Here is a 23,610-nt window from a genome sequence, read left to right as displayed (position 1 = left end):
AAAACCTTTTAAAGGTATGGGGGTGTAGCTTAATGTTAGAGACTTTGCCTAGCATGCATGAAACACTGGAAATGATCTCAATTACCACAAGAAAGGAACATCTTATAGAAAGGTCTTTTTGTAAATATATGGCTGGGTATTGTGGCACATGCCTGTAATCCCAGCACTTGGCAGCTAAATGTAGAAGGCTTACTACAAGTCTGTAATCAGCCTGGTCTACATAGTGAATTCCAGACCATCCAGATTAACAGAGAAAGACCCTGTCTCAAATTTAAAAAAAAAAAAATGCTTGGTGTGATATATACTCCTCTAATTCCAGAACTCAGGAGGCAGACAGGCAGCTCTCTATTATAGAGGGCAACTTGGACTATGTAGTGAGTTCTAGGTCAGTCAAGCCAAAATAGTGAGATCCCATCTTAAAACAAAAACAAAAACAGACACACACACACACACAGAGAAATCAAAATACCACACCTGGAGGGGACAGGAGCTCCACAAAGAGAGCAACAGAACCAAAAAATCTGGGCACAGGAGTCTTTTCTGAGACTGATTCTCCAACCAAGGATCATGCATGGAGATAACCTAGAACCCCTGCACAGACGTAGCCCATGGCAGCTCAGTTTCCAAGTGGATTACCTAGAATGGGGAACAGGTATTGTCTCTGACATGATCTGATTGGTCTGCTCTTTGACACCCCACCCCCCCATGAGCGGGAGGCAGCCTAGAGGAAGAGAATGCAGCCACTCCTGATGAGACCTGATAGGCTAGGGTCAGAGGGAAGGGGAGGAAGACCTCCCCTACCAGTGGACTCAGGGAGGGGCATGGGAGGAGATGAGGGAGGGAGGGTGGGATTGGGAGGGGATGAGGGAGTGCGCTTACAGCTGGGATACAAAGTGAATAAACTAATTTATTTTTAAAAAAATAAAGACTAGACTCATATCAAGGCTGAATGAGGCAACCCGGTAGGAGGAAACAGGTTCCAAAAGTAGGCAAGAGTCAGAGACAACTCATTCCCACTGTTGGGAGTCCCACAATAAGTACCAAACTATAAAACTGTAATATATATGTAAAGGATATAGTTCAAACCCACACAAGCTCCTGATTGTCACTTCTGTCTCCGTGAGGCCCTATGAGCCTTAGTTGATTCTGTGAGTTTTCTTGTGATATCTTCAACCCCCCTGTCTCTTATAATTCTTCCTCCACCTCTTCCACTGAGTTCCCAGAGCTCCACCTATATGTTTAGCTGTGGGTCTCTGTTCTCCCATCAGTTGCTCGATAAAATCTCTCTGATGTTAATTGGGCTGGATTTTATCTTGAGTACGGCAAAATATCATTAGGATGCATTTCACTATTGTTTGAGAGTCCTTTGGTTCTATCCTAGGTGTTTGGGGTATCTAGTCTCTGGTTCTTGGCCAACTAGGCAGTGTTAGCCATAGGTTCCCTCTTGTGGCCTGATCCTCAAGTTGGACCAGTCATTCGTTGGCCACTCCCACAAGTTCTGCGCCACAATTACGCCAGCACATTTTCAGTCAGGACAAATTGCAGAGTTGATGTCCTAGTTACACAGCTGGAAGAACTAGAAGCCTTGCCCAACTACAGAAGATGGTCAGCTCTGTCTCCTCATCCGTCATTAGTAGGAGTCTTTGCTAGGGTCATCTTATAGATTCCAGGGAGTTTTCCTTGCACTGGGCTTCCATATGCCCCCCAAGTGTCCCGATTTAAATAGTATTCTCCCCAACACACTTAATTCCTCCTTTCCCATCTCCACTTATCCCCAGTTTACCTTCAAAATCTATTCTATTTCTCCTTCCCAGAGAAATCCATGTGTCCACCTTTGAACCCTCCTTGTTACTTAGCCTCTCTGGGTCACAAGATTTAAAGACAATTAAGATAATTAAATATTAGGAAGCAGGGAGCTGTATGGGAGCTTGAATCTAAGCACAACTTTCATTCATGGATATGTCCTTGGGTAAAGACCCACTATGTGAATATCATAATAACAATTCAGACAGCAACTATAAACAGTAATAAACAGTACACTCTTGAAAGATACACTACCTGCTGCCCATTTCAATGTGTATATTCCTGTATCATGTGGAGAAAGAGTGACAGAGTAGCAGCCATATTGGCTTAGAGTAATAGAAGAAAATTTAGGACCAGAGCAGAAGTTGAAAGCTAGATTTGAGTTACTATAACCAAATAATACACAGACATTAGACAGTCACATACTGTCTTAGCTAGGATTTTATTGCTGTGAATTGACACATAACGATGGCAAATCTTATAAAGAAAAATATATCACTTTGTTGGGGCTGGCTTACAGTTCAGATGTTTAGTCCATTATCATCATGGTGGAAAGCATGGGAGGATTCAAGCAGTCATGGCGCTGGAGAGGTAGCTGACAGTTCTACATTTTGATCTTCAAGCAGCAGGAGACTGTGTCACCCTGGCATAGCTTGAGCATATATAGGAACCTCCACAGTGACACACTTCCTCTAACAAGGCCATACCTACTCCAACAAGGCCACACCTCCTAACAGTTTCACTCCCTATGAACCAAGCATTTAAACACATGAGTCTATGAAGGCCATACCTATTCAAACCATCACACCTACTGAATATAAAAGTGTCTAAAAGAACTAGAAGTGACAGAGTACTGAATACAGAAACAGCCCTCACAAACAAGACAAGAAAAGTAGCAGTTGTAACTAATAAAACCAGAGAAACCACTCAGCTGGTAAGAGTAGGGGTAGAGTACAGTCTGCTGCTGGAATTTAAGAAAACTATGAGAACAAAATCAACAGTCCCTATAAGAGTGTATCAGTATCCAGGGTTTCCATACTTATTACTGCTCATGGACTATGCTGTCAAAACAATAGTTACAGAGCTAATTCCAACTGTATCAATGTATGAATTTCAGAGGAAACAATCTTACATTGGGTAGACAGGACAGGAGAATTGAGGGCATGAGAGGTGAGGAGCTGAGTATGGTAAATATGCTCAAATTATAGTGCAATGAAATTCTGAATGATCCCAGGGAAAGAACCTGTCTCACAAACTAAGGTACAAAATAACACCTGAGGTTGACCTCTGCCTTCCACATACATCTGTACAATTTGGCATTGAAACACACAAATAAAAATCAATTAATCAATCAATAACAACTGGGTATTCATATGGAAAAATGAAACAAGACATGCTATTACACAGAAAATGTAATTAAAATTTGTCAGAATTCTTATGAAAATGTATAACTATGAACTTTTTTTATAACTATAAACTTAATCTACAAGGAACATCACAGATGGAAGGGGAGGAGGTCCTCCCCTATCAATGGACTGGGGGAGGGGCATGGAAGGAGAAGAGGGAGGGACAGTGGGATTTGGAGGGGATGAGGGAAGGGGCTACAGCTGGGATACAAAGTGAGTAACTTGTAATGAATAAAAAAAAAAAGCAGAAAAAAATCAAAATGCCCTCTAAAGCAAAACCATCTTTATTTCCATTTTAATAAATGTGTTATTCCCACAATTTACACCATTCTAGGGTCTTTGGTTATTACAAGATGTGCAAAGAGAAATCTGTACTGATTCAGTATATAAAATATGCACGCTGCTACATGTAGCACACAAAAGTTTAAGTCTTTTATTCCACACTTGATGGAATATAAGCCCAGGACTCAGGAGACACAGGCAAGAAGAGGATTTCTGTGCCGGAGGCCAGTCTGATCTAAATAGATAGTACCAGGCCAACCAGGGCTACATAGCGACACTATGTCAAAACAAAACAAAATAATAATGTCTTTAATTTATTCATCATATACCGGAAACTATGATAGGAAATATAAAGAAAAATACTATTTTCATCCTTCAGAACCCCAGCCTATCAAAAAAAGCATATAGCAGTTAGTAGAATGTGATGATATTGAGATATTAAGACATATTGAAATGTCAGTTAACACAGTGTGCTCTGGAAACATAAAATGACATCCTACAGTGGGAGTGGAAGGGGTGAATTCTAAAAAGAATGGGCAGAGGCAGAAAAAGGGGTACACAGAGTGAGCGCTGGCATCATATATGATAGAAATATATCTGAGCAGAGCAACAAGGAGAGGTAAGACTGGAAAGGTAAGCTGGAGGTAGATTGCAGAAGACTATAAACCAACTTTCCTAGGCTTGGAGCTGATCAGAAATGGAAATTCTCAGTTCCTGACCCACACCTACTGAATCAGGAATGGTGGACACGATTCACCAACTTTGAGAACTACCGCCGCAGGCAATATTAAGCAACTGAAATTGACCTGATGAATTTGGAAATGGGTGGGTGGTGGCCATTGACTATCCAAGTCCAACACCTGACTCCAGGGTAGTTACAAGAAAAAAAAAAACTTTTGGATGACAATGGCATGAGGACATGACATAAGCAAGAGGCTAAGGCAATTGGAATCACATTTAAGAGATATTTCAAGTGATCATAGAGCAATCAGGTGGTGAAAGTAGACTCATACAAATGTGTCACTGTTTTTTTTTGTTTTGTTTTGTTTTTTTTTTACACAAAAGCCAGAGTCTTGTTGAATCTGTCAATTGATAGATCCAGAAAAAGGGAAGAAGAGAACAATTTTTATGTGTTCCTTTATAGTCAGGAGCAAAGGTTGCCTTAGTTTGTACATGAGTACTCTGGTCTACTTGGTATTTCTGCCTCCCACTATCAGCCAGTAGGTTGACATATTAACATGTTCATATTTTCTGTGAGTTTAGCTCGTGAGAACCAATCTGCGAGACTGATGATATCAGGATGTGCTGGCACAAATTCTGAACCTGAAAAAGCTGGAAAGGAAGCACTGGTTCAGGTGATCAAAGCCAGGTGCTGTCACAGAGAGACCATTAAACCCCTCCCTTTCTCCTCATTATGTCACTAAAATCGCAGAACCTGCTTAATTCTGGAAGAAGTTTGAACTGAACTGAGTGAAAGAATTAGACTTTGGGTTATATCCTGAAGGTCATGAAAACCTAGCAGAGCTGTTATTTCTAATTTAGGAGTCATGATTTAGCTGGGGCCATCTTCAATTACCTGACAAAAAGCAAGACAGGTACAGGCCAACGTATATGACTAATTTACCTCCTCATAATATTTTTTTTTGAGACAGTTTCAGTATGTAACCCATATGGTCTGGTACTCACAATATACACTAAGCTGGCCTCAAACTCACACAGACCTGTCTGCCACAAGAATCTTTCAGGAAGCCAGGCACACCGGTAATCCCAGCACTTGGGGAGGCAGAGGTAGGCAGATCATTGTGAGACTGACGCCAGCCAGCCTGCTCTACAAAGTGAGTGCAGGACAGCTAAGGCTACACAGGGAAACTCTGTCTCAACCCCTCCTTCACACACAAAAAAAGAACCTTGCAGAATATAATTGCTATTTCTATCATGATTCTGGGTAGATAGATACCTCTTGTTATTTCATGGGCTTTCATTGTGACCAGTATCTTGTCTTAATTGGCCAACATATTTGTCCAAAAATAGCTCTCTGTCAAAAACTGCACACTTGCCAGGCATGGTGCCTCACACCTGTACACTCAACATTTGGAAGCCTATGGCAGACTTAGAAGCTTGCCTGAGCTACATGAGCTAGCTGGGGATTCATAGTAACACTGTCTCACCCACCCCCCAAACTTACCCCACTCCCACAAACTGTACACTTTTAGGTAACTTAAGAGCTACAGAGGTCCATATAGATTACAACAAAAGCCTTATAATAGAGATGAAGTAATCAAGGACATTAAAGAATAAATCACTTAATATATTTATTGTAAGTAAATATATTACCAGACTGATAAGGGGTAACTTCACTTGGAATCTTTTCTGCTTGCTTTTAGAAAAGATTAAAATGTTTTCTATCTTCTATCTTAAGCCCTCTTCGTGTGTGTGTTTGCTTGTTTGCTTATTTGTTTTTGAGACAAAGTCTCTCTATTTTACAGCTCTGGCTGTCCTGGAACTCACTATGTAGACCCGGTTGGCCTTGAACTTGGGAGACTACCCAGCTATCTTAAACTCCCTTTTTTTTTTAATGTTGGAGAAGAGCAGCAATATTTTGAGATGTCTCACTATGTAGCCCTGGCTGGCCTGGGCTGGCCTGGCACTCAGAGATCTGTCTGCCTGCCTCTGACACCTGAGTGCTGGGATTAAAGGCCTATGTCAGCACACCCAGCCCATAAATTTCTTTATTGGGCTTAAGTAAGGAATGGGGTGGGTTTTCTAGTTTCTTGTTTTATGTTTTTAGACCGTGGAATTAAATGTAAACCCCGTATGAGAAAAAATAAATAAATATAAAATATCTGGGAAGAATAAAGATGAACAATTTAAGGAAAGCAGGTGAAATACTAGTTTCTGTCTTTGCCTACACTGAAATGCTGCCCATTACACTTGATTTTATACTACATGAAAAGGGAGACTATCACAACCAGCTCTCACAGATTTGAACATTCCTAAATTTTCCTGGCACGTCAGGAAACTTCTGTTGCTTTGCAAAGTCTACATATCCCTCAGAAGCCAGTTTAACCTTACATCCTGTCTGAACGTGTAGACTGAACAATTTAAAACTCATTTGAGACAGACATGGCGGCTCACACCTTTAATCCCCGCACTCAGGGAGGCAGAAGTAGGCTGTGAGTTCAAGGCCAGCCTGGTCTACAAACTGGGACACTCGGAAGGGAGAGGCAGGCAGGCCTCGGCTACAGAGTGAGTTCCAGGACAGTCAGAACTACATAGAAAACGTCTGTCTCGAAAAACGAACAACAACAACAACAACAAAAACCAAAAACAAAACAAAAACAAAAAAAGGAAGACACATTTGGCCGTTTCTTGTTTTCTAAACTTACAGCCAATCTACAACAAATATATGTGTAATCAAAAAGCTGGGGGTCTACCCTTACTCAATTTCCTAAATGTAGTATTTTATAGACAAAGAGATTTTCCAATACTTTCAGGATTTTCATCATTAAGAATGTATTAAATCTAATGTGTGCCTTTCCCAAAAGGATAGACTTTCTCCTTCTGTCTGGAATTCCCATTAAGAACAAAACGTGTTCCAAAAAGAACAGGACTGCCTTTTAGGTAAAATTCAGGAACTTGAAATTTTCAGATTTACTTTTGTTTAGCATTTCCTGAAAATACAACACACTAGTGCCCTTTTCACTTCATAGTTGCCCTTTGGCTCTCCCAAGCGAAATTTCCTTTAATTCTACTGGGACAGCAATGCTGCTTCAATGAGAGAAAGACAAATGTCAGTTACATTTGTAGTGCAGAACATTAAGGGCTGAGGACTGGGGGGGGGGGCACCCAAACCTTTCTAAGACATTAGCCCCAACGGCTAGAGGCCCAGCCTTTACAGCTCTATCGCCACACTGCCCCGCTCCATGTGAAACTGGTCATGTGAGCCTGTTTACAGCTGAGCAGCTGGTGCAACCATCAGGATCAGTGCAGAGGTCTGGGGAGGAGTAATGATACAGGCCATGTATCTCCTTTCTCCCCCTATATAATTCCAAGAAGATTGTGTTTCTACCACCACCCTCCCAGTTTGTCCCTTTAGGCAAAGCCATCCTGGGACTCCTGGTTCCAGCCACCTACCCTCCCCGCCCCATTTCCTTCCAGTTGCTCTCTGGGGTGGGGGGTGGGGGGGACCGGCTGAACTGCAGGAAGGGCGAGGACAGTGTCACCCCGAACAGGGTAGTCGACTGACTTCTCTCCCACAGCCCTCCAGGCAGTGTCCGCCAAAGAGTTGTCCCTGGAGTCGCATCCCCAGGGCAACTGAACTCCGCCAAGCAAGCAGCGGGTGGCTTTGGAGGATACCTTGGCCCAGGCAGGGCCAGCTACATACGTCTGCTGGCCCGACATTGTGAAAGGGCCACCAGCACTCAGAGAACGGTGGACCGGCCGCCTGGTCCTGGCCAGCCACTGCAGCCCGGCACCGCGCAGCCCTGCTGTCAGCCACAGAGCCAAGCTCTGGCTGTGGGTACTGGGCATTGTCTACACTGGGGTGAGGGTGGGGGTGGGGAGCTGGCCATGTAAGTCCCACGTTTGCCTCCACAAGTCAGAGGAAGTGGGTGACGGAACATTGGGGGACTCTCACCTCAGCAATACAGGCTTCTCGGAAAGCAGCTGCGACTGCTCCTGGCTCCTTTGTCAGTCTCCAGACTGCACTGCCTGCTGGGATATGGGAGGACTAGACTGCCACCTCTCCCCGCCCAGGAGGAGGAGTCACAACTGGGAGGCGGGGGTGGGGGACGGTTCAGAAGAAGAAGGGAAGGCAGCTTCAGGGGTGGGATCTAATTGGGGGCGGAGTTTCTGTGTTGCCACCTGGCTTCTAGAGTTTCTTCCTTCTCAAGTGCTTCAAACTACTTCCTTCTTTGTCCTGTGGCCACCCCTCCTCTTTCTCTCCTCTCCACCCCCTGAGAGCTTTAGAGGCTTTCTCAGAATGCAATCTCTTTGCACTCTCTTGGTGGTGACCCTTGACATCTGCTTCATTCACTCCTCTTCCCACCCCAGCATGCCCTCAATGACTACCCAAGGCTAGTGATTCTTACTCTGAGACCTATCTTAATGGCTGTCCCTCTTTCTCCACTCTATCATCAGCACAGTGGACTCCGTAAGGACTTTTTCATGCTGCTACAGTAGCTTTCTGATTGGATTCATTCCTTCCACTATTACTTTGTTACATTTCCCAAATGGATCAGCCTAAGGTGTATAGGTTGACTCTGTTAGTCTACTCAAAGCCTTTCAAGCCTGCCATGGTGGATCAAGACTATAATCCCAGCATTCAAAGGTTTAGAATCCCGAGTTAAGAACAACCTGGGTTACATACTGACAATTAGCTTTTAAAAGTGGAAATTCTACATTCTCAGTAATTTCTGTAATCTCTTAGAGGCTTCCAGACAGCTATGCTGTGGCCAGGCTTTAATCTCAGCACTTGGGAGGCAGAAGCAGTGGATCTCTGAGACTGAGGCCTGTCTAGTCTACATAAGAAGTTCCAGACAAGCCAGGGGTACCTGCGAGACCCATCAACCAACAAATGAGAGATAAAAAGACTTTTCAGCTATGCGTGGTGGAACACAATTGTAATCCTAGCATTCAAGGGCAAAGTCAGGAAGATCCCAAGGATTGCATTCCAAACCAGCCTAGTCTTCCTAGCAGGACCCTGTGTGCTGGCTAGTTTGATGTCAACTTGACACAAGCTAAAATCATCTTAGAGGAGGGAACCTCAATTGAGGAAATGCCTTCAGAAGTTTGGGCTGCATCAGGACTGAGTGCATGCCATTTGATGTGCCTGGGTGGGTTGGGGGGAGGGAGGGTCCTCTTTTCTGAGAAGTTGGGGGGGTTGGACAGGGGGAAGAGAGAGGGAGGACAGGACCAGGAGGAAATGATGGAGGAGACTACAATTGAGATGTAATAAATAATAAACATAATAAAATATATTATAAATATATTTATATAATATATAAATTAATAAAAATATAAGCTATATAAATGTATAACTGTATAAACTATATAAATGTATAAATAAATAAACAATAAAAATAAGAAACAAAATTTGGGCTGCAGCCAAACCTTTGGGTGACTTTCCTAATTATTGATTGACATAAGAGGGCCCAACTCATTATGGGTGGGACCATCCCTGACCTGGTGGTCCTGGGTTCTATGAGAAAGTAGGCTGAGCAAGCCATGAGGAACATGCCAATTAGCAACACTCCTCCATGTCCTATAAATCAGCTCCTGCCCTATCGAGTTCCTGTTCCCACTTCCATGGATGCTGAACAATACTGTGGAAGTGTAAGCCAAATAAACCCTTTCCTCTCCAAGTTTCTTTGGTTATGGGTGCTTCATCACAGCGATAGAAACCTTACCTAGGACACCCTGTGTTAAAAAAAAAATCACCAGGCTGGTGGTACACACCTTTAATTTCAGCACTTGGGAGGTAGAGGCAGGTGTGTTTGTTAAAGGCCAGTGTGACCAAATCTCAAGACATCCAGCAGTACATAGAAAGACCCTGTCTCAGAAAAAAAAAAATAAGAAAGAAAGAAAGAAAGAAAGAAAGAAAGAAAGAAAGAAAGAAAGAAAAGAGACTTAGTTCAAACTTAATTATATTCAAAAAGGAAGAATAAAATGCAATGGTCACAGGTCCCCTCTCCTCAATCATAGGACCCAAAGACTTCTTCCTGTTTGCCCTACCTAAACAAATGGGTATGTAATGGTAGATATCACCTAGGCCCTAGGCTCTGATACCTTTACTCACAGACTTTGTGTAATGCTCTTATCTGTCTTTTGAATACCTGTCTTTCAGGATCCAGGGGAAATGTCACTTTCCCAACTAACCTATTAGAATCTTCCATAAGAACCTTATGACTTATTTGTTTGTCTGAAACATGGCCTGATTATGTAGCCCTGGCTGGCCTGACACTGGCTATGTAGACCAAGGTGGTTCTAACTTGCAGTGATCCTCCTGTCTCTGCCATGCTGAGATTATAGGCATGTACCAGTAAGTCCAGCAGACACTTGCATAAGAACCACTGAAAGAAGGAGAGGAGGACCTCCCCTATCAGTGGACTTGGGGAGGAGCATGCATGCAGAAAGGTGAGGGAGGGTGGGATCGGGAGGGCTTATGGGGGGGATACAAAATGAATAAAGTATAATTAATAAAAGTTAAATAAAAAATTAAAAAAAAGAACCACTGACTCCTACTGTGTCACCAAAGAACACTGCTAATTCTGTTTTATATTTCTTCTTGACATAGGTAAACTCGTGGTCACATTTATATATTCTTTTTTCCTTTGCCTAGGCTATGAATACCTCAGAACAGGCCACAGTTGTCAGCACAATGCCCCTTCTACAACAGATATGTATACAATTTAATTAAATGTGATGCTTTAGCTCCATTGCATCAGAAATCCTAAATAGACCCATAAAGGACTGCAAACAAGGCTTCATATGACAGTCGCCCTTTCTTCACTAAGACATCTCCCCATCTTGACCTGACCAAATGTTGCTTTTGCAAACACAAACTGGTTAGGCAGCAGAACATTGCAAAAGGATCAAAGCTTGTACTCCTCTTGCAGGTCAGACTGGTTTGTGGTACAATATGTGGTTATGGAAGACATAACAACTCACATGAGAATCTAGTGGAGAAAAATATATGGCACCACAGAAAATAATTGAATTTCCAAATAGTTATATTACTTAGATTTGGGATGCTTTTAAATTCCTGTTGGTTCAAGCTATCCTTGGGCTCCATATCAGTTCCAACCTTACCCCCATTGTCTGTGGCATAAAGTCTTTTGCAAACATGGGCATTAAAATAAGAAGGATTCTTTCCAGAGTCAATAGGGAGATTGCTGAGGGGAAGCTGGGATATGGTAACAATTCAGCAACCACCCATATAACAAAGGAAAAGCCTTAGATTTGGAAACCTTAGGAGTTAAGTAATCTCTCTAAGTGTAGCAGATTAGTGAAGATATTAGATAGGACACAACACCTTAATTTAGGAAGGTATCCCTATGGGTCTACCCTACTTTGGGGGCTGCACCATGTTTAATAGTTCAGAGAATATACTAGATAGGATGTGAGGCATGCATGACTGATCCCCTCTACAGGGGCAGCCTCAGTGCTCTGATAATGGGTACCTGACTTTGTGTTGTTCTTCCATCATTTCAGGTGTGCTTGCTTTCTGATTCTATTATAAACTATATTATGACAGATGTTGAGAAAATTCCTTCTCTGAAGAGATGTAAACAAAGTCTAGCTCCTCCTTATAAAGCTCCAATAACAAACCAAAGTATGACTCCACTGAAGTTCAACCTGGAGAAATCAAGAAATATGGGCGTTGCTGGGTGTGATGGTGCATGTCTGAAATCCCAGCACTCCAATGGAGGCAGAGGTAGGAGGATCACTGTGAGTTCAAGGTCAGCCTGGTCTACACATTGAGTCCAGAACAGCCAAGGCTACACAGAAAAACCTTGTCTTGAAAACAACAATAACAAATAGGAAGTATGGGGCTTACTTATAGAGCATGAGTGAGGGGTTGCCTACAAGGGTGTGGGTTGTCAGGGACCACCTGAGGGAACTCATCAACCTGCCTCAACTTGCCCGTTTCCTTACCTGCGGTAAACATACTGCTTGGTAACAGCAGAGATGTGCTTACCACAGAACCATGGCTTATCACAAGATGTTTCAGGCCCCTGGCCGAGAAGAATTTGTAAATTTTCACCCACCCTACTTCCTCATCCTGAACCCTTTATAAAAGCTAATTCTGCTCAGTAAAGTTAGTCCTTGACAAGCACCCGTTTGCTTGGACTCCTTCTTTTCTCTCGCCCATCTTTTCACAGGTTCGGATTCTCTTCTATCCCCCGCTAATAACAGGCTCCGCTGGCCGGAGCAGGTGGCGCCCAGACGTGGGGCTAGAAGAACGAATCCCCTCCGGATGGAGACTCTCGAGAACAGTGACCGGTCATTCTCCTTGAAGGCCGCCGTTTCTAGACCCAAGAGACGGTAAGGCCTGGTTCAGATTCTCTTCTATCCCCGCTAATAACAAGCTCCGCTGGCCAGAGCAGTGGGTGACCCCAAGGCACCCACTGTGGAAAGTTTTTACACAGCACCCAAAATGGCTTCTTCTTAGCTGCATAAGGGAACATCCCTTAGTTAACTTTCGCCAGCCTGTGGATTCTAGTGCCTCTAGAGACCAGTGAGGCCAAGAGTAATTTAGACAGAATTGTAGTCATACAAATGACTCAGCAGAATGGCTGGGAATTCAGGTAAGTGTCCAGTGACACACTCAGCTCATTTTTTCTTTTGGCTGAATGTCAACAGTCTACACATATGATTGTGATGGTTTCTTGCAAGAGATTCAATTGATCTAAGAAAGATAGCAGCTGTTTTGCCCTGAAGACTATGTTCTACCGCAACATTTCCTTATTGCCAAATTAGGGACACATAGAGACACATGGTCTACATGATTTACAGGCTCTTATAAGGTTCTAATATAGTACCATGTATGCTGTATAGGATTTCATAAACTTTATTATGCTTTTCAAACATAAGGTCTGTTTTGTTATTTAAATTCTTTTAAAAATTCTTTAATTTAAATATTTTAAAAAGATACATCTATATGTATATACACATATACATATACGGGAGGTTGTGCACTGTGTGCATGCTGCAAAGGCTGGAAGAGGGTGTCAAATCCCCTGGAACTGGAGTTACAGGTGGTTGTGAGACACCATTTGAGTGTTGGAGACCTAACTCAGGTCTTCTGCAAGAGTATCAAGTGCTCCCAAACACTGAGCCATCTCCCCAGCTCTGTTATTAAAATTCTTAATGTTTTACAACTTAGCCACTTGTTCTTAAGACTCAAAGTGCTTTATTGCAAATTCGTGGAGATAATACATTTATTTATATGTGTGTGGTTCTTTTTTTTTATTTTAAGCAAGCATTCCAAGGAAATTATTTGTCATGGTATTTTCCTACATAGGTATCATTCTTGTCCTAACTCACTCCCTCCCTTTCCATCTGCTCCCTAGTCCTGCGGCTGGCTCCCGTTGCTTTGATAGACAGGCTCTCACACTGCTTTCATGTCAAGTATTTCATGTATTGCTTCCCCACTTCTTATGAGATTTATTCCTACCCTTTCATGATCCACTTTGAAATCTCATAACACATGCCCGAGCCTCTTTGTCTTCTCCCTTCACACACACACACACACACACACGAACACAGTCAGGTGCACGCACACACACACTCATGAACACACAGGCTTTTAAATCTAGGATCAGCAGATGAGAGGAAACATATAGTATTTGTCTTTCTAAATCTGGCTTATTTCTCCTAATATAATGATCTCCAATTGCATCTATTTTTCCACAGTTGTAATTTCATTTCTTTCTTTATTGCTGAATAAAACTACATTGTGCATATGCACATTTTTCTTTATCCAAGATTGGTCTAGCTGGGTTATATGGTAGTTCTACTTTTAGGGGCAGTGTATTTAGACCACAGCTTTCCAAATTTGCCTAAGGATAAGGATGACTTTTTTGGTGGGCAGTGGTGGCACACACCTATAATCCTAGCACTCAAGGACGCAAATGCCAGTAGATCTCTGTGAGCTGGAGAAAAGTCTGGTCTACAAAGTGAGTCCAAGACAGCCAAAGCTACACAGAGAAACCCTGCCTCAGGTGAAAAAAAAATGACCTTTTCTTTGTTTGTCTTTCTTTTTCTTTTTTAATTAATTAATTTATTCTGTATACAGTGTTCTGCCTGAATGCCAGAAGAGGGCACTAGACCTCATTTATAGATAGTTATGACCCACCTTGTGGTTGCTGGAAACTGAACTCAGGACCTTAGAAGAGCAATCAGTTTTCTTATCCTCTGACCCATCTCTCCAGTCTTCTTTTATTTTAGAGACAGGGTTTCTCTGTGTAGCCTGGGCTATCCTGGACTCACTTTGTAGATCAGGCTAGCCTAGAACTCACAGAGAATCACCTACTTCTGCCTCCTAGAGTGCTGGGATTTCAGGCATGCACCACCACTACCCTGCTAGGAATGATCTTTTTAAAGAACAGATTCCAGACCCTAAGCCAGACTCACCAAATGCAAACTACTAGGAGAAAAACAAGGTTAACCAGATAATTGACAATGACACCAGGTAAATCTTGTCCTCAGGCAACTGTGGGAAATTCTTCTAAGAGGTTAGTCACATATAACACGAACTCATTCTTTCTAAAAAGGGCCTTTTAGATAAAGAAGAGGGGAAAAAACATGATACAGAGCTTAGAAGGAAGCTCCAGCCAAGAAAGCAAAAGATCGAAATTATGCCTACAGCTAGACTGGCTGAAACTTCCTTGAATTCCCTTATCCTGGTCCCAAAGTTATAGAAACTGGCTCCAAGGGAAATAGGAATTCCAGTTCAATTAACTAAATTACCAGAGAAGTCAAGGGATTAAACAGATGAAAAGGGGTCTTTACTCTCTCAAAGTAATTGATGATAATTCCAAAATTTTCATAGTGCTACAATGGCTTTGGCCAACTAGTGTTGTTGGGAGATCCATTCTCCAGAGATCTCTCAACCCCCAGCCTTCTTTGACAGCGTTTAAGTATTATGCCATCATGTTTCCCTGTTTGTCCTGTTTATCACGTTGTCTCAGGTGATAAGGGCTAGACCTAGTCTCGCCTGCTTTCTTATGCCCAGTGTTGTGCCCTGGGCCATATATAGTGGAGGGGCTCACACAGAGTGGCTGTTCAAATGGCCATCTCATTGTCCATATCAACTGGACTAGGAATGTATTAGGGACAGCCAAAGTTCCACTTTGAACCTTCATATCTTAGCCTGATGTCATGCACACACTGTGCTCATGTGATTGTTCATAATGGTGTGTGTGTACCAGCTGTTATGGAATACTACCCACCCATAGCATGGCCATTAGCAACTGAATCCTCTGCCTGGTTCTTTGTCCAAACTTACAGAATCAAACCACAGGAGAAATTATCCTGTATCTTATAGGCAATCCATATCTTTACAAATAGTAACAAAATAATTATCAGTTAGTTGTTTTGAAAACTTTTATTACATTTGTCTTCTCTGTGTTTGCACTTATGTATCTAGGAGTTTTTAAATGTTTTCTTTGTTTCTTAAAGAGTAGAACCACTCTCCATGCTCCAGGAGTTGTGGGCAGCTTTAGAGATGGGAAGAAGGCCTTACTTTAACTGTGGGTTACTTAGAGCCTCTGGAAGAGCCAAAGATGCTTTTCAGCCTCTCTTGTGGCAATAAGAGCCCTGTCCTATTTGCATCTGTCAAATTGTTTATACAGGCTCTCAAGTCTTCTTCTAAAGATGGCTGACTAAGGCAAGAAGACCCTCATAGGCATGGTACTGAGAGAAGACTTCTTTCCCATGTTTGTCTTCCTTCGTTTTAAAAATAGATTGATTTATTTTATTATATGTGTATGTATGTGTACCATGTGCATGCTTGGTTCCCATGAGTTCAGAAAAGGACATTAGATCCCTTGGAACTAGAGCTGTGGGTGGTGATGAGCCGCCATGTGGGTGCTGGGAGTCTAACTGGACTCTCTACACAAGCAACATGTTCTTACCCACTGTTCCATCTCTCAAACCCAAACTTTTCCTTTGACCACAGGGTCTTACTATGTAGTCCTGGGTGACCCAGAACTCACTATGTAGACCAGGCCAGCCTTGAATTTCCAGAGATCCACCTGTCTCTGGCCTTCTGGGTACTGGGATTAAAGATGCATTTCAACCACATCCAGTGCTTGCTTTTGCTTCTGTTTTATCATTTAAGACAGGGTTTCCCTCTGTGAGCCTGGCTGGATTCAGACTCAAGGCAATTATCCTGACTCAGTCACCTGTGGCCTTAAACTCCTGATTCTCTTGCTTCTACATACCAAGTCCTGGGATTGCAGGTAAGCACCACCTTGCCCAATTTGGAATTCTTGATGACTGTTCAAGATGGTTATGGAATGAAGCACATGGAGCACATGGACTTTCAGAAAAGTATGGACTAGTGCTTTCTGGAAACAAGGGTAAATTGCTCAACTGAACAGAGCTGAGGGAATAATGTATGTCTGTATAGAGATTAGAACATAGAAGACTTTCAGCCCTTTATATTATTACACAGAATCCAGCACTTTAAAGAAGATCCATGTTGTTTAGCTTCTTTAGGGCTATAGATTTTAGTATGTTTATGTTATATTGTAGACTCTACCCACCAGGGTATCTAAGGAGATACTGAGACTAAAGCTTAAATCATACATTGATCCTAATACCTTAATAGTGGGAGACTTCAACACTCCACTCTCACCAAGGGACAGATCAACTAGACAGACACCAAATAGGGAAATAAAAGCACTCACAGAATCCCTAAATCAAATGGACCTAATAGACGTCTACAGATCATTTCACCCAAACTCAAAAGAGTACACCTTCTTTTCAGCACCGCATGGAACCTTTTCCAAAATAGACCATATAGTGGGCCACAAAGCAAGCCTCAACAGATACAAAAGGATTGAAATAATCCCTTGTATACTATCTGACCACCATGGACTAAAGCTAGACATCAACAACAACAGAAACAACAAAAAGCCGACACGCACATGGAATCTGAACAACTTACTACTCAATGACAGCTGGGTTAAGGAAGAAATAAAGAAAGAAATTAAAGACTTCCTAGAATTCAATGAAAAGGAAGGCACAACATACCCAAATTTATGGGACACATTGAAAGCAGTGCTCAGAGGAAAATTTATAGCACTAAGTGCCTGCAAGAAGAAATTCGTAACATCACATACAAACAACTTAATGGCCCAACTGAAAACCCTAGAAAAAAAAAAGAAGCAGATACACCCAAGAGGAGCAGACAGCTGGAAATAATCAAACTAAGGGCTGAAATCAATCAACTAGAAACAAACTTTGGGTAGAGTGCTGGAATCCTTATGGAAGAAGATGGAGATAGAAAGGCCTGGAGGGAACAGGAACTCCACAAAGAGAACAACACAGCCAAAATACTTGGGCCCAGGGGGTCCTACAGAGACTGATACTCTAACTAATGATCATGCATGGAGAGGACCTAGACCCCTGTTTAGAGGAAGCCCATAGGTTGCTGAGTTTCCAAGTGGGTTCCCTAGTAAAGTGTGTAAGATCTGTCTCTGACATGAACTCTGTGGCCGGCTCTTTGATCACCTCCCCCTCAAGTGTGCGGCCTTGCCAGGACACAGAGGAAGATGATCCAGTCAGCTTTGATGAGACATGATAAGCTAGGGTCAGATAGAAAGGGAGGAGGTCCCTATCTGGGGACTAGGGAAAGGGCATAGGAGGAAAAGAGGGAGGATGGGTGGGACTGGGAGGAGATAAGGGAGGGTGTTGCAGCGGGGATACAAAAGGAATAAATTGTAATAAATGAATATATAAAGAAAATAAAATAAAAAAGAAGATCCAAAGTTTACAGAAAGTGGTTAAATTTGCTGTACAGCATCAGAGGGTGAGGGTGCTTGGGATATAGCTCAATTTGCTAGAGTGCCTACATGAGGCTCTGGGTTCAATCCCCAGTAGTACATAAAATACAAATAATATAGTTACAGCATACCTGGAATCCTTAAATGTGGGAGGAAGAAGTATATGGACCACTTCAAATTTGAAGCCGCCTAGGGCTAGAGAGTGAGTTCAAGGTCAGCCTTTGAAGATCGTGTCTTAAAAGAAAATAAAATCAACACTAATTATGTTGTGGCCCAAATACTATCTTAGGTCACCTCCAAATTACAGTTCATATCTCAGTACTCTATGCAGGAGCTCCAAGTTACACTTCCTCATGTTTTAGTGTCTCCCTGCTCTTAGACATATGTACATGTCATTTTGGTTCTGTTATACATCAAATTCTACATTTTGCCATCTTCTAAAAAACCCAGACACATTCAGAATTGTCTAAATTAAGCAAATATCTCAACTTTTTACATATGAACTTTATTTATTTATAATAAACTACATATAGTAAGCACAGTTTTGCAACCATCAGGAGGCTAAGTGTGGTGGTGTACACCTGTAATCTTAGCACCCTGGGAGGCAGAGGCAGGCAGATCTCTGTGAGTTTGAAACCAGCCTGGTCTACAAAGCGAGTCTAGGACAGCCAAGGCTACACAAAGAAACCCTGTCTCAGGAAATAAAAAAAAAAAAATTAGAAAAGGAAAGGAAAGAGGAAAGGAAAGAAAAAAGGAAAGGAAAGGAAAGGAAAGGAAAGGAAAAGAAAAAAGGGAAAGGGAAAGGAAAGGAAAGGGAAAGAAAAAAGGGAAAGGGAAAGGAAAGGAAAGGAAAAGAAAAAAGGGAAAGGGAAAGGAAAGGAAAGGGAAAGAAAAAAGGGAAAGGGAAAGGAAAGGAAAGGAAAAGAAAAAAGGGAGAGGGAAAGGAAAGGAAAGGAAAGGAAAGGAAAGGAAAGGAAAGGAAAGGAAAGGGAAAGAAAAAAGGGAAAGGGAAAGGAAAGGGAAAGAAAAAAGGGAAAGGAAAAGGAAAGGAAAGGAAAGGAAAGGAAAGGAAAGGAAAGGAAAGGAAAGGAAAGGAAAGGAAAGGAAAGGAAAGGAAAGAAAGGAAAGGAAAGGAAAGGAAAGGTAAGGAAAAAAGAAGGAAAGGAAAGAAGAAAAGATTACTGTATGGACCAAGCTGGCCACAAACTCAGAGATCCACCTGCCTCTGGAATTAAAGGCGTATAGCACCATACTAGGTCACTATTACCTCAATTTTAAGTGGTTGTTATAGAGGTCCCACTTTGCATTCTAAGTAGTTTTCTACTGTCTTGGAAGGGTAGGGAGACTCCAGGGCGGCCTTGAATTTCAGAGTCCTTCTAAGTGTAAGGATTGCCGCACCCAGCTTTATATCTTGGATGCACATTGACATTTTGGTGTTACCCTCTGATATGTCTCTACAGCGTGGCCCAAAACGTTAAGTATAAATGCGAACCTTAAGATAAATTGATTTTATCGAATGCCATCTAAAGTTCTAGGTAGACATTCTTCAGTTAGCCTGATGGGCCTACCAAATAGGAGAAAGTCAATGAGGTAAATGTGAAGGGCAAGGTCCCAGGTGATACTGTCCAAACTGTGGGGTCTGAAGAAATTTCTCATTGGTTAAGAGCACATCCTGTTTTTACAAAGGATCGCAGTTCCCAGAACTTACGTTGTGCCGTAACTCCAGCTCCAGGAGGACCCAACATTTCTGACCTCCAAGTGCTCATGCATTCATTCATGCACACACCGATAAAAATGAATATCCTTAAAAATCAGACTGTGCATGCATTGTGGGCACACACACACACACACACACACCACAAGGGGTTGGGGTGGGAGAGCATCCATGACGTAGAATATACACACTTAACCCACTTCTGGATTTCCTCCATAAACAAACTTGGAAGACAAATGGAACTCATATATTCATATATGGGGTGGGGGTGCGTGGCAACAACAAACAAATGAGTTTTGAAGGAAAGCACAGATGGCAAAGCACATCTGGAATGTTTCTTCACAGAGGCACAGATGATTTTGCTGACTTGGATGACTAAGCCAGGCAGGGAGATCCTTCAGTAACACATACTTAAGATGTAGCTTATGTATAATTATACTCCACTTCAGCCCATGTGATTTCATACTTCAAAGTGACTGGCCTATAATCCGGTTGTATTGTTTCCAAAAGTGCATGGTAGGAGGCAGGATTTCTGAACTGCAGAAACTGATGAAGAGCTTGGAGAGGATGCAGTCAGCTCTGGTTTCCCTTCTGAAGCCCTGGTTTTCTTATTTATAAAATAGAGATGAGCCTAGTGTGGTGCTCTTGTGTGTAATACCACCTCTTAAGAAGCGGTGTCACTCAAGGATCAGCCCAGGAAACCTTGTGGCAGATAAACATGTTTTCCATCAAACCTGATGACCTGAGTTGGATGCCCAGGAGCCATGTGGTGGAAGAAGAAAACCAGCTGCCAAAAGTTGTCTTCTGACTTACACACTCTTCATCAAATCACATGCACCTCACAATACACACAAATAAATGTATTAAATAAAAAAGTGACTAAAGTTCTAAAATAGATAAATAAATGCCAAGCATGATGAGCCATCTCTCCGTCCCAATGTCTATCTCTCAGGAGTATGAAAGGCTAGGCAGGCATGATAGTCCACATCTGTAGTCCTAGAACAGGATGTAGAGACAGGAGGATTAAGTTCAAGTTTATTCATGGCTCTTGTCTGGGTGATATGAGGCCCATCTCAATCCAAACCAACCAACCAACAACAACCTGGTCAGATATGTTGGTTTATACTTAAAATTTCAGCATTTGGAAAGCAGGGGAGGAAGATCTTTGCAACTTTGAGACCTACCCGGTCAAAGCAGTGAGTTCGCAGCCAATCAGGGATACATAAGAAGAGATTTTAAAACAAACAAACAAAACCCACCAACAAAAAAGGAGACATGAAATTGGGCAGGAAACATGCAGCTCAGGAGTGGAACTCTTGCCCACCCTCGGCAAGCTCCAAGGGCATCTCCAGGATCACCAAAAAAATGGAGATCTGCACACTCCTTTTAAGAATGCTTGCTTTGGGCTCGAGAGATGGTTCAGTGGTTGAGGGCCTGGGTTCAAATCCCAGCACCCACATGGTAGCTCACAACTGTCTGTAACTTTAATATCTGACACTCTCACATAGACATACATGCAGGCAAAAAACCAATGCACATAAAATAAAGGTAAGTAAAAAAAATAATACTAAAAATAAATCTTTAAGAGAAAAGGATAGTTGCTTTGATATGAATGAACCAACTGAAGGTTCTGTAGTTTAATAATTACCAAAGCCATCAACTCTCATCTCATACTGTTCATGCTAGTGACAGGACCGTAGGACCTGATACTTTCATGACATTTTTCTTGAAGACAGGGTCTCACTCTGTAGGTTTGGGACTCACAGAGATCTGCCTACCCTCTGACTCCTGAATGTTGGGATTTAAAACATGCACTACCACTCCTGGCTTCCTGGCTCTTGTTTGTTTGTTTGTTTGTTTGTTTGTTTGTTTGTTTGTTTTTGGAACCTTAGCTGAAATCTGGAGGCAGGCCCAAGTCTGCTCCTTAGAGTCTATTAGGACTAAACCAGGAAAGAGAAAGCTTCAGTAGTTGCTCATCTCCTTCCCTCCCAACCCCTAGTATGCTTTTCATGATAATGCCTGTACCTTGAGGCTGAGTTTAAGACCCTGTTTCTTATGCTAGGCTCCTGTCTGCAAAGCAGAGCAGAGTATCATTAACAGTGACAGCGGTTGGCTCTCTCCCATGGGGTGGGTCTCCAGTTGAGCCAGTCATTATTTGGCCCTTCCCTCAATCTCTGTTCCATCTCTATCCCTGCACACTTTGCTGGCAGGATAATTTTTGGGTCAAATGTTTTGCAGATGGGCTGGTGTCCCCCTCCCTCCACTGGAAGTCCTGCCGGGCAACAGGAGGTGACCACTTCAATCTCCATATGCCCTGCTCCTAGGAGTCTCAGCTAGAGCAACCCCCATATCCTCCCAGGAGCTTACCTGGCTGTTGCCCCAGAGAGGCACCCCACCGGTTGTGTTCCCTTTTCTCTCCCAGCCCTCTCACCTCCCCACCCTCTCTCCCACCCATTTCACTCACTTCATCCACTTCCGCTTCCGATGTCTAGTTTATTTCCCCTTCTGTGGGAGATTCAAGCATTCTCCCTTGGGTTGTCTCTGACATGGATTCTGTTGCCTGCTTTTGGATCACCTTCCCTTAGCTAAGTTGTCTTGTCTGGCTGGTCTCAGGGAAAGAATATGCACTTGGTCCTGATGAGACTTGATGTAGTGGGGCATATTGGTGGGGGGAGGAGGAGAAAAGGAGGGGGAAAGGGGGAAAGAAGGTGGGAGGATGGGACCTGGTGGTGAGAAGGGGGTGGAGACTGTGATAGGGATGTAAAGTGAATAAATAATTTTTTTAAAGACCCTGTTCCTTGCCAGGTATGGCAAAAGACATTTGTAATCCCATCACCTGTAATTCTACCTACTCTAGAGGTGGAGGCAGAAAAATGCCAAGCTGAAGACCAGCTGGGCTATCAAATGAGTTCAAGGTCAAGCTGGGCAACAGTGAGACTTCATCTCAAAATAAAAAGAGGGCTGAGGGTGTGCAGAACTTGTCTAACCTTGGCAAGGCTCTAGATCCAATTCCCCAGACTTTGAGAGATAAAAACTGGAGATCAAACACACTGGAGAAACAAAACGATCTTGCCAGGCACTGTTGACCTCATCCATTCTCATTGCTTCTATCATTTCTAAATTGTTGTTTTCCAGTTTTGTTCCTTCATTCTACATATAAAATATTTCTTCTGTCCTCTAGACTCGCATCTAGCTATTGGATATCTCCACTTGAACATCATAAACACATTTCACTCACCACAGCCCATATCAAGAAAACCAGATCCTCCTTTCCTGTCCCTTATTCTAGGAATGACGACCACCTATCTCATTATGCAAAGCAGAGCCCTAGGAGTCAATCTTTTCTTGTCCATTTTCTCTACCCTCTGTATTCAAACAATCAGCAGTCCTATTTATGGACTGAAAAAATCAGTCCATCTTCAATTTGTTGCCAAATGCTGCTCTACTTCAATTCCAAGTTTTTTTGTTTTAGTTTTTGTTTTATTTTTTTTTGTTGTTGTTTTTAATCTGGACTGTTGCTACATCTTCCTCTCTGCTCCTTTCACCTATGATTCGATTTTTTACAGTAGTCTGAAGACCTCTCTCTCTTTCTCTCTCTCTGTATGCTAATGTGACATATGTGTACATGTGGGTATATGTGTGGAAGCCAAAGAAGGATGTCAGCTGTCCAGCTGTCTGCCTCTTTTGTTCTCCACCTTATTTTTCTTGAGATAGGTTCTCTTACTGAATCTAGAGCCCACCAACTGGCTAGTTAGTCAACATGCCCCAGGGAGCTTCTTGTCTCTCCTCCACCATTTCTGGGTTTATAAGCACACAAAACCTTAACTTTTTTTTTAAACATGGGCACTGGGGATCTGAATTTGGGTCCTCAAGTTTGCATGGCCGGCAATGT

General features: G+C 42.5%; 1 protein-coding gene across 4 annotated transcripts in view; it reads right to left on the bottom strand.

The window, feature by feature from the left end:
* The window catches only part of Mospd1 (motile sperm domain containing 1), a 30,314-nt gene extending 22,059 nt beyond the window's left edge, over nt 1-8,255 (bottom strand). The window contains exon 1 of one of the 4 annotated variants that reach the window (XM_021661926.2): nt 8,128-8,255. The gene's annotated coding sequence lies outside the window, so the exon portion shown is untranslated. The remainder of the gene's footprint in view (nt 1-8,127) is intronic. The other 3 variants (XM_060375650.1, XM_060375648.1, XM_060375649.1) reach the window with 3 other exon arrangements.
* Between the last annotated feature and the right edge of the window lie 15,355 nt (nt 8,256-23,610).

This window comes from Meriones unguiculatus, chromosome X (assembly GCF_030254825.1).
Source record: "Meriones unguiculatus strain TT.TT164.6M chromosome X, Bangor_MerUng_6.1, whole genome shotgun sequence".
Classification (NCBI taxonomy): Eukaryota; Metazoa; Chordata; class Mammalia; order Rodentia; family Muridae; genus Meriones; species Meriones unguiculatus.
Note: the sequence above shows the minus strand (reverse complement) of the source record. Positions and strands in the feature narration are given on the sequence as shown.